Here is a 12,800-nt window from a genome sequence, read left to right as displayed (position 1 = left end):
GCAAAATATTGTCAGTAAGGATCTGTGTGAATTTGGTAACCTCTAGTATTTGCTCGGTGTGCAAACCACATGTGGTTCTTTTGCTTAAACCAACACTTCTCAGTACTATGTCCATATCTATTGCAGTTTTTACAAAACCCTTTGAATTTTGCCTTCTGATAATTGTTAACAGACTTTGTCCTATATTGATTAGATGTGTGACCATATTTATTGCAATTGTAACAATAACCATTGGTCTTAGTGGCATTCAGTTACTTACCTTTTCTGATTTGACACATGTTGACAATATGACCTTGATTTCCACAGTAGTTGCAAATAGGCTTCTTTCTTTTGATGTTCTTCTTGATTCCAGCTTGCTTTGATGATTCTCCTCTCTCGGTAGTGTAGATTCCCTTCTCGGTAGAGTCTTTTCCTTTGTAACCAAGTCCTCCTTCTTTGTAGGGTCGTCTTGTATTCAGTTGCTCATCCAACATCTTTGATGCTTCATAACTCTTCTTCAGTATTTCCTTGGATTTCTTCTCTGTTTCAAGTTCATTGCTCAACCTTGATACTTCAAGTTTCAATGCTTGATTCTCATCATCTTTCAGATTTGCTTCATGATGTGCATAACCTAGTTGATTTGACAGATTTCGTTGAATCCCAGTCAACCTTATGATTTCATCATCCTTATCAGATACTAGATCTTCAAGTTGTTGTTTCTCTCTTTCTAGATCTCTTACTTTGTCCTTGGTTGTCCTCAATGCATCAAGATTTTCAATCATCTATGTGCTGAAATGTTCATGTTCTCTTTTCATTGCTTTTAGTTGATCAGCCAGTGCTTTGTTCTTATCTTTCAATTGTCCAATCATTTCTTCAGTCTCTTCAGACATACTGTTCTCAGATGATGTCTCAATTTGTTCCACTAACTCTTGAGAGTCTTGCAAATCATCATATAATCTTCTTCTCACTTTCAAAGATTTTTACATTTGCCTTTGCATGTCTGCAATCACTTGATTAGCATGATCCAATTCTTCTTGCAGATACACAATCCTCTGAGATTGTTTGTAGCCTTCCATTGATAAGATCTTTCTCTTTAGGTAGTTAAACCCTTTTCCAAGATTCAAGCTCTGATACCAATTGTTAGGCCCAATATGGAAAGCTAATGTACTGAGAGGGGAGGGGTGAATCAGTACTTCAAATCCTTTTATCAACAATATCTTTACTGTTATGCATAAACCAAAAACTGTTGTAACATAACATAAAGCTAAAAAAAATAAGTAACAATCATACATGATTCACTCCATAACACATATATTTTGGTTACGCAGAAACTCTTGATTAGAGAGAAAAACTGCGGTGGGGATGGCACCCACAACTTCACTACTACAATAATAAAGAGTGCTCGGTTAGAGCTACATATTTAGCTGTTTCTGATAGCTTACCCTATTAGGAGTAACAAGATCTATTAGATCTAACTTGCTAAAGAATTTTACAACACTTATATAAATGTTGCACCTGGTTAATGGCTTTACAATTTATAGACTTGATTAGAGTTTTTTACCCTGTTAAAGGTTTCTCTTACAACTTCAAAATATTACAATAAGATTTTACAAATATCTGCAACTTTACATTTGAAATGTTGTAGCAGATTCTATGTGCTCAAAATAAGATTACCTTGCCTATAGCATACCTCGATAACTCATAAAGTAACTTGGTAAACCCTTATGTTTACTTTGTTCTTTGACTATTCTCTAAAAACCTTCTCAGTGACCTCTGTGTCTCTGTAACAGTCATAATACTCTGTGATTTCTCATGTATCACATAAGTCTTGCTTCATACACATATGCACACACATTTCTCTCATTCACATATGTCTCTAACCCTAAATTCATGTTGTATAAATAGATTTCTTATGTCAGTGATCTGCTTCATTGCTTCGATCTTACAAACATGATTTCTTGAAATGAATAACCATGCAAAATATTTCATTGGTTAGATGACCTCAAAATTGTACAAAATCTATATGTGCAATTTCCAATGTGATAATGGTTCTATGTGCCTCGATCTTGTAACATGTTTTCATATGTGTGTCCAGGTTCAATGAATCTAGTAACACGTTTCACTCGGTGTATATCAACTCGGTGTATTATCTTTACTGCTCGGTAGACATGAAATAACACTCGGTAGATAGCTTGGTGTATACTGGGCTTTGTGATTGTTTTCCTTCTGTAACCAACTAGACTGTTCATACCGACTAAATATTTTGGTAGTAGTAACCGACTAGAGTATATAGAATGACTTTGGATATAAAACTAATGGCAATTTGATAAGTAGTAACAGAGAGAAAGAGGAAGAGATAGAGAGAGTGATATAAAGGAAGAGGGAGAGATGAGAGATATATATAGATGGTGAGATAGAGATAGAGAGTTAGAGATATAGAGAGAGGAAGAGGGATACAGATAAATAAATGGACAAATAGAGATGGAGTGAGGGTGAGAGAAATAGGGGAGATAGATATATATTGGAAGAGAAAGAGAGAGATATAGAGATATACAGGTTGAAAAAGGGAGAGATAGGTAGAGATAAAGAGATAGATAGGGGGATGGGCAGGGAATGGGGGAGGCAGAGATGGGGAGAAATAGAGAGGAGGGTAAGATAAAAAGAGGGATGACCTAGATAGAGAGCGGGGGGTATTAATATAGATAGAGAAAAATATAGATAGATAGAGAGGGACAAGGAGAGAGATAAAGATATATGTATAGAAAGAGATAGATAGACTAGCTAGAGAGAGATGGAGATAAATATAAAAAACTCAATATATTGTGCAAGAGATATGGAGTGAATGAGAGAGAGGGGGAGACAAGAGTGAGAGAAAGCAGATAATAATAAGAAGTAATAGAGATAAAGTTTTAGACTTTAGAGAGAGGGAGAGAGATAAATATGGGGGAAGATAAAGAGATATAGATATATAGAGAGAGAGGGGAGAGAAACATGGAGTGTGTGTATCTACATTAGAGAGTAGAAGTAGAGAGTTATAAAAAGAGGGAGTGATGAGGAGATAGGGAGAGATAACATAGAAAGATGGAGAGAAGGGATATAGAGATATAAAGAGATAATTATAGGGATAGAAAGGATCTAGAGAGTAAATATAACTTGTGAAATATAAAGGGGGTGAGAAAGAGGGAGAGATGGAAGGAGAGAAAAAGGAGGAGAACGATAAATAGAGATAGAAAGAGCGTGAGAATTAGAGAGGGGGAGATAGAGAGATAGAAAGATAAAGATATAGGAAGTGACATATGGAGAGGTAGAGAGGGATACAGAGAGAGTGGGAGAGATGAAGGAAGAGGAGTGTATAAGATCTAGAGATAGTGAGATAGAATAGATAGGCAGGGAGAAATAGGTTGGAGTGTGTGTTTGTTTGAGTGAGAGAGATATAGATATAGAGATGAAGGAGAAAGAGGGAATGTGTGTGTGAGTAAAAGAGATATAGAGGTAGATATAAAGAGGGAGAAAGATATACAAATAGATAGAGAGGGGGGAGAGGGAGATAGATGATATAGAAATAGAGAGATATTAAAAAGGGAACAAGAGGGAGAGAGAGAGAGAGGGAGAGATAGAGAGATAGATAGAGTGAGAAGGATAGAAGGAGAAAAGAGAGAGATATGTGGAGAGGTAAGGAGATATAGATAAGAGAGAGAGATGGAGATGGAGATAATAATCAAATGGCATTCTAACATCAACATAACTCCCCAAGGAAATATGTTATCCTTAAATTATAGGCATGAAATGAGTAATGAGAAATTAGTAGATCTTTCTTGCTCTCTTTCTCTAAACATTTGATTTAGGTGTCAAGTTGAAATTTATTTTATTATATAAATTAGAATAAAATTCAAATATAATTATTCTATAATGATAAATTTTTAATAAGACGAAATGTATAAATTCTAATATATTTTAATTATTATTTGTAATTCCATAAAAAACACAAATAATTAAAATTAAATTTTAACTTACCATTAATCCTTGAAAAAAATTCAACAATAATCTTTTCTCATCAGATTCTGGGCTTGGGAGTGTTGGTAGCTCTCGCATTATGAAGATTAATGGTTGTCTAGAGAGATGCAGTGAGAGGCTGAAGCTGGTTATTCCTCCTGAGATGATAGCTGAAGACATTGAATATTTTTCAAAACACTCGCTATACTGCAAGTTTTTGGGAATGAGGGTTTCCTTGCAGTTTTTGGAAAACTGGGTGCAGAGGACTTGGGCACCGAAAGGGGAAATGGAGATTATGTTGTTGGCAAATAACTATTTCATGGTTACTTTCAACTGCATGGAGGATCACAATAGGGTCTTTGAAGGAGGCTCGTATTTTTATAACCAAGTGGGTTTGTTTATCAAACCTTGGCATGCGGGGTTTAACCCTTCTGAGGAGCTCCCAAATAGGGTTCCAGTGTGGGTTTGGTTACCACGTTTTCCTGTGGAATGCTGTCGGGAGGATGTGCTATGGATGCTTGATGCTCTACTTAGGAGGCCAGTGGGATCTTCAATGCAAACCCTAGGGAGAAAGGTAATGACCTTTGTGCGTGTCTATGTTGAAATTGACCTTAGTAAACTATTGTCAGATGCTATAGATATGTGTGCAGGCTCTTATTCTTAGGTTCAACAATTAGATTATAAAACTTTACCTTTTTGATGTCGTCTATAACATGAGTATGGTCATTTATAGTCTAAGTGCCCTAGATATAAACCGGCAATGTGCCAACCTCAGTAGTTGGACCCGAGCCTAGATAGGGCTGAGAAAGGGAAAGCTACCATGTCAGTCGAGGGTGAGGGTGCTGATGGTTTTGTCTCAGTTAAGAAAAAGAACAGGAACCAAGGGCAAAAGAGGCCCTTACAGGAAAATTCAGGAGGAGGATTCCTTCAACAGATTCGAGGTCTTGGATGATCTTAGCCACCAGGAAGTAATTCTGGGGTTAACCCCCCTAGATCTAGGTGCATTAGGGGGGCTCCAGAAAGAGTAATTGAGGACTCTACCCAGGCCCTACTAGTGGTTGCAAGCCAACAGATGGAGATGGATCAGCCAGTAGGGGTCCAGTTGGGACTCACTCCCAGTTTTGAGGTGAATTTGGTTGAGGGGGAGGGTTCTCTGATAGCTTTGAAATTGGAATAGGTTGGGGTGAAAAGTAATAAGTCCTCTACTCACCTGGGTCTGCATCAGAAAGATATTAAGAAAAGTGCTTCAGAGAAGAGCTCAAAGGTTGGCAGAAAGAAGGATCTGGATAAGATCAAATCGATGGGGGAGAACTTGGTTGAGTTAGGGTCAGTAAAGACTTTGGATTCTCACTTTTCCAATCCCCAAAAATGATTGTGCTTTCATGGAATGTGAGGGGCTTGGACAGTGGCCCTAGACAAAAATTTGTTCAGGATTTGATTAGGAATCATTCACCTGATGTCCTATTCTTTCAAGAAACTAAACTTTCAGTGGATAGTATGATAAGTCTAGTCCCAAAGCTATGGGGGAGAGGCAAGTGTCAATGTGTTGGGGTAGCTAGTTCCTCTGGAGGGGTGGCTTGTCTTTGGAACCCTTTAATATTTCACCCTGTCTGGTGGGTTGTCTCTAGATCTTCTTTATCCGGGGTTATTTCTAGTCTTGAGACTGGGGAGTTCATCTTATTTTCGAACATCTATGCCCCTACATATTTTTAGGGTAAGAAAAACCTATGGTCTCATATCTCTTGTATGTGAAGGTTGGCCCCTTTTCATCCTTGGATTATGGCAAGAGACTTCAATGCCATCCTTGAGTTGAGTGAAAAGAGGGGGGGGGGTGTCATGCGGTTGGAACCTTCTTCTGTCCTTTTTCAGGATAGTATATCCTTATTGAAGCTTGTTGACATAAAGCCCAACAATGGTTTGTTCACTTGGAACAATAGGAGGGTGGGAGAGTATTGGATTATAGAGAGGTTGGATCATTTTCTGGTCTCTAGTTTTTGGATTGGTGGGGGGTAGTCCACAAGTACTGAGATTCTTGACTGGAGAGGGTCAGATCACTGGCCCATCAAGTTGGTTTCTTCTTCAGGATCCTACTTTGCAGGTTCTTGTAGCGGAGTGGTGGAAGAATGGGAGGCCACCCTTTAGCACTACCATGTACTCTTTTGCCAAGTAGTTGCAATTTGTCAAGTTTCAGCTTAAACAGTGGAACCCCCAGGGATTCGGGAACATTTTTCATGCTAAGAAATTTGCTCAACTTATATTGAATGGGATCAGCAGTGAAATTAGAGAGCATGGCCTGTCTAAGGACTTGCTTAGGGAGGAGGACAAGGTTGTCAAAGCGGTTGAGGAATGGGAGCTTAGGGAAGAAATATAATGGAAGCAGAGAGCTCGTATTGATTGGTTGAAGGAGGGGGACAAGAACACTGCTTTCTTCTTCAACTCAGTAAAAGAAAGAAGACATGGAAATTCCATCCCTGTTCTAGTTAATGATAGAGGTGAGTAGTGTGTATCCTTGCAGGAGATCTCTAGGGAGTCGTTACAGTTTTTTTAGGCCCTCTTCAAGGAGGACCCCCCGGGGGATTTAGTGGCAAAGAATCAGGTTCTTGCTTGCATTCCTTCTCTGGTCACGGGGGAGATGAATAAGAAGATTTTGTGTCCTATTTTGTTGGATGAGCTTGAGAGGATTGTCTTTCACATGAGGAAAGGAAAAGCTCCTAGACCGGATGGGTTCCTAGCTGAATTCTTTCAAGAGTTTAGGATATTATCAAACTAGATTTATTGGATGTAGTCTGAGAGTCCCAAAGGAATAAGTAGATGCTTCAGGCGTTGAATGCGACTTTCATTGCTCTAATCCCCAAGTGTGATGAGGCTGACCAGCTAGGCCAATTCCACCCTATCTCTCTCTACAATGTGATTTATAAGATCATATCTAAGTTGATAGCGGATAGATTGAAGAAGTGCCTGAGAATGTTATCTCTGAGGAGTAGAGTGGATTTGTGGAAGGGTGCTAAATTTTGGATGGTGTGGTCATTGCTACGAAGACCATTCATTCTATGGCTTCACCCAAGGAAAAAGCTATGTTTATCAAGTTGGATATGGCTAAGGCATACGATAGAGTTCGGTGGTCCTTCCTTTAGAAGATCCTCAAGGATTTTGGCTTTGTGGATGAGTGGGTCCAATGGGTTATGAGTTGTGTTATGTCTACTTCTTTCTATGTGCTTATCAATGGAGACCATACTGAGTTGTTTGGTACTTCTAGGGCTCTTCGCTAGGGGGACCCCCTCTCCCCTTATTTATTCATTCTTCTAGTTGAGGTTCTGGGGAGGCTGATTAAGCATAATGTAGGTTTGGGTATCATTCAGGGTTGGAGATGGGGTAATGACCTATAGCCGCAGTCTCATTTGTAGTTTGTGGATGACATGACCCTTATGGGGCTGGCTCGGGTCAAAGAAGCTACTAATATGCATAAGGTCTTGGATGTTTATCTTGCGGCCTCGAGCTAGTTGATCAATGAGGATAAATCTTCTATCCTCTTTTTCAACACTCCCGAAACTATTCAAAGGAGGATTGCTCTTATCTTGAGATTCCAAGTTGGCTCCCTGCCTTTGATTTATTTGGGTATTCCTATTTCACCTGGAAACCCTCTGAGGGAGTCTTGGCAGGGTATTTTGGATAAATTTTGCATGAAGTTTGATCACTGGACTCATAGATGGCTATCCTTTGTGGGGAGGGTTCAACTAATTCAGTCGGTGGTTTAGGATCTTCTGATCTATCAATGTATGCTTCATGTGGCTTCTAAGTGGTTCTTGAAGGGCTTGGATTCTCTGGCTAGGAAATTCTTATGGGCAGACAATCTTTCCTCTTCCAAATGGAGTCTGGTCAAGTGGGACTTGGTGTGTAGCTCAAAGCAGTTGTGGGGGCCTAGTTTAAGGTAGTCTTTTCTTTTTGGGGAAGCATTGGCTGCTAATCTGTACTGGAGGTGGTGTGTAGAGAAGGATCGAGGCTGGGCTAGGATTTTGGCCAACAAATATATGTAGAGGATCTTGAGGGAGGAAATCCCTAGATATCCGCTTGAGGGAAAGGGTTCTTCGATCTGGTATACTCTGAAAAGGGGGGGTTCTCTCATTAAGGCTGGGCTTTTTTGGATTTGCAGAAGGGGGGAAGAGGTCCTTTTCTGGAATGACTCTTGGGATGGATACCCTCCCATCCTTGAGTAGTTTCCTCACCTTGGGAATCTATGCCAGAGGTTTTTGGAGGTGGGCTGGTCAAGGGTGAGTGACTTTAAGGCTGTTTATAGGTGTGGTCAGTTGGAGTTGGAGCGGTGGAAGGATCCTAATGAGTGGTCAGTTGCTGGGATGGAGGAAGAGTGTGCTGAGTTGCATGGCATTTTGGTGAGTAGACATTGTAGCTCCCTCAAGGGAAGGGATGGGCTTGCTTGGTCTCCAAATCCTAAGGGATTTTTTACTGTGGCAAGTGGTTACCGGGAATTGTTGAATCAAAGACTTGAGGGAGGAGAGGTGAAATGGTGGAAACAGGTGTGGAATAATGTTTCTTGGCCGAAGTGTAACTACTTTGCTTGGACTTTGGCTTTGAATAGATGTCTAACCTGGGACAATATCCACAAGCGAGGATTCTTGGGGCCTTCTATTTGTGCTTTGTGTGGTAATGGGGAGGAAGATGCCTCACGCCTATTCTTCAGATGCCCCTTCTCTATGCTTATTTGGCATTATTGGTGGGGGGTGTGGAAGTATCCTTGTGCCCATGCGGATTCTCTGGTTGAGTTCTGGAGCAGTTTGGGCAGACCTCCTATCTTGTCCTCCTTCCTCTAGACTGTCTGGTATATTGCGCCCATCTTCATTTTGTGGTAGATCTGGCCCGAGAGGAACAAGAGGATTTTTCATGAGGTAAGATTGTTTGTTCAGCAGGTTTGGAATAGGATCATTGCTATGATCTGGGAGATAGTGGAAGCTAAGTGTGAGGTGAATTTTCCGCTGAGTAGAGAGAAGGTAGATATTGTGAGTAGGCTTGGCATGCAAGAGTTGACTCCTGCCTCAACTTGTGTTAGGAGAGGAAGATAGGCTATGAAGAAGGTGCAAAGGGTGGGAAGGTGGATACCCCCTCAGGATGGGATTATCAAGATTAACACTGATGACTCATCTAGGGGTAACCCAGGCCCTGCTGGGGTTGGTGGAGTTGGTAGGAATAGTAAGGGGAAGGTAGTTTTCCTCTTTTTAGTGCATAAAGGGAGGCAATCTAATAATTTTATGGAGGGAGTTGCGATTCTCTATGCCCTAGAGCGGGCTTGGGAGTTGGGACGAAGGAAGGTGATTTGTGAATCGAATTCACAAATTGTTGTTAACCTGTTGAATGAGCAGAAGGTGAATGGGATCCAATGGCAGTTGGCAGGGATTGTTCAGCAGATTATCCATATTAGTTCTTTAATGGAGTAGGTGTCTTTCATCCATATCCCTCGAGAATGGAATAGAGCAGTTGATTGTTTGGCCAAGTGGGCCTCGAAACAGGGTAGTGATTGGATAGTTGAAGGTTGGGAGCATCTCTCTGGGGATTACTCTTAGGACCTGCAGAAGATTTTTACTGACATGAATGGTTATGAAGTTGGATAAAGTGGGGCTGGTTTGATGGTTCTTTTATGGGGCCTCGGGGCTCTGGCTCTCTTTGTAATTTTTGTGTTTGAGTTTCAATAAAGTTTTTACCCCTTTTATTAAAAAAAAAAATCCTTGAAAAAAAGTGGAATACTTAGAATAAATAATAAAAAAATAGAATATTTAATAAAAGAAGATAATACTAAATGACATTCTTATCAAAAGAAAATAGTAATAGAAGAAATATTTTAATTTAAAATATAATTATTCTATCATAATTAAAATTTTAATAAGAAAAATAATTATAGATTAAAACAGGGGTTCACTCTGTAGCGTGATGGTTGTCAAGAGCCCTGTTGATAGGGCAATCCCTTGTTTGAATCTCGTCCTCAACGGCTTTTGACGATTGCAGGTTCTCTCATGTTCTGATGGTGGTGTGTGGTCGTTAGGTCAACAATTGATAGTGGTGGTGTTTATACCGATTGTTTGGTGCTAACTCAACATGTGCTATTCGTATGGTTCGATGGTGTTTATACCCTCGCCGGTTGGTGGTAGGATGCATCTAACTTGCACATAGTCGGTGGTGTTGCTCGAGAGATTACATGTTGGAAGGTGATGGCCTGATGAACAAGATGGAGTAGAGTTGAACATGTGGAGTGATAAGGAGAAAATGGAGAGATAAGGTGAGGTTGGAGTGATAAGGAGAGGAAAAATTGGAGAGATAAGGAGAGCTAGCAGAGTGATAAGGTGTGGAGAGATAAGGTGTGCTTTCAGAGACAGGTCAAAGATGATAGGACTAATGCTTAGAGGTGTTCATACCTCAGATATGTATTCAAGAAGGAGGCCCCGCAGTTTGTGACCTCACCTGGCGATTGGACTAGGCTAAAAAATCCATGTCACTGATAAAAAAAATTTATAGATTAAATTAATTATAATAATTTTTAATTAATTATAAAAAGACATAAATAATTAAAAGAATTTTAAACTTAACGAAAAAAAGAAAAATAAAAGAAAAAGAAAAATTAGAATTAAATAAAGCTGGTTCTTTCTTTTTCAATATTTTTTCTTTTATTTTTTAAGAAACTTAAAAAAGAGAGAATATTCTAATAAAAGAAATAATATTAAGAGATATTTTGACTAAAAGAAGATATTTTCTAATAAATAACATTAAAATGCATATTTTTATGTTGAGCGCACTCCTATATGAAGTGAACCACCTACTTATTTCTATTTCATATAGGGAATGGCTTCAAATGACATTATGGTTATAATATAATACAAATTTTATAATGAATATATATATTTTTCTTAAAAGCATAATCCTAATTTAGTTTAAAAATTTATATAATTATAATTGTAATAATACAATTAATCTCAAATTTAATTATTAATTTGTAGTGTAATTTTTTATTTTTATATTTATGTAATATTAATTATAATTGGTTTTAAGAAAATAACTATTAATAATAATAAAAGTGAAAATTAACATTTTTTTAATAACTTAATGAAAAATATTTAAATTTATGATTAAAAGTTATTATATTATTTTGTATATATTAAAATGATTAAAAAATTTATGATCTTTAAAAAGTATTAAAAATAATTTCAAAAAATATATAAAATATAATTATAAAGAATACGTATAGTGATTAATTTTATTTTTTAATAGAAATATTTGTATTTAATTTAATTTAAAATGAATCAAGTCCTTATAATTGGTTTTATTATCTATATTTTTAGATTAAAAAAATTCATTAAAATTTATATGTCTATTTAGAAAAAAATATTTTATTTACAATATTATAAATAATAAAAAATAAAAAATATATATTTAAAATAAACATTTCAGTTTTTAAAATATAAAGAAATCCAAAAAAAACCTAAAAAATCTATCATTCCTAAAAATTTGCTCCTATAACACCAAATTTTTTAAATCAATCATAGTGCATATAAATAATTTTTATAATATCTTAAATTCAAAAATATAAATCTCAACTTTATAAAAACCAAGTTTTTTTTAAAGCAAAAATAATAATCACTTTTGATTGGTACAAACTAATTGATTAAAGCGCTTCAATCAATGCAATAGTATTGCCTACAACAAGTACTAATAATTGAGATTTCCTTGACATCTAGTAGGTTTGGATGTTCTTAACCATATTATTTTATTTTTTTTAAAGATAATACAAGGGTTTTATAGAGACTCTTGACATCCACAATTTCATTGTATTCAAATGACAAATCAAATTATAATTAATTATGAAACTCATTTACATACTAGTACACCTATTTTTAGAGAAATATAGGTACAAGTACTCTGAAAGATATTATATTTGTTCATTATTCCAATTAAAATATAATTATATTATTATATTATAATAAATATTAAATTATTCAAGAAGTATCTCCGCATGGAGCAAGGAGGGTGTGGAGACTGCCTGCATCCCTCCTGTTTGGTTTTCTATGTGATGTATTTATTCTTCACAGGTCTGATGTTGCCTATTTCTCATGTTAATGTTTTGTTTTCTGAGTTTGGCATTTGTATGAGTATTCGGGCTTGTCAAGCTTATCGCTTGGGATGTACTCATTACTTGGTATTGTGTGGGCATATTCCTTTCATTATAACTTTCTCTTTGGTGGTTTCGTGTGCTAATGATTTTGTGATATGTTGGGGAGGATGTCTCGGGTATCATTGCTTGAATGTGTTCACTACTTACTGTTCACTTGCTTGGTTATTTAATGATGATTGCTTTGTGATGGTAGATTGATTACTGTTTTGGGTAATTAGTGGGGGTTGTGTTTCGATAACATGGCTTTGCCTCATCATAATTGGGTGATTTCATTCTGCCAGCCTGGTTTCTCTTTTCTTGCATATGATTATGTGGAACGTTCCTTATTTATCATATTTTGAAGTTGGTCTCTACACATTCGAGGAGGTCTCGCATGTGGATTTGATATTTCTCATAATGCTTTCTTCATTGGAATGGTATTTATCGGGGCTCTGATGTTGGCCTTCTCATGTTTCTTTCTTCTATGGTATCATTTTTTATATGGGAAGATGTTTTGTTTTATCCAGAAGATCTTGGTTAGGTTCGGCGGCTGGTGGTTGTATTTATGAACTTGGAATTTGCAGTTGGTTTGGTACATGAGATGGCTTCTCATCTTGTTGCTCTTTTCTTGGCTCCTTCTGTGGGCATTTTTGTGGTTTGGCTTTACTATGGCTCCTCG

The sequence above is a fragment of the Cryptomeria japonica genome, chromosome 9 (genome assembly GCF_030272615.1).
Source record: "Cryptomeria japonica chromosome 9, Sugi_1.0, whole genome shotgun sequence".
Taxonomy (NCBI): domain Eukaryota; kingdom Viridiplantae; phylum Streptophyta; class Pinopsida; order Cupressales; family Cupressaceae; genus Cryptomeria; species Cryptomeria japonica.
The sequence above is the reverse complement of the archived record's forward strand: the minus strand, read 5'-3'. Positions refer to the sequence as shown.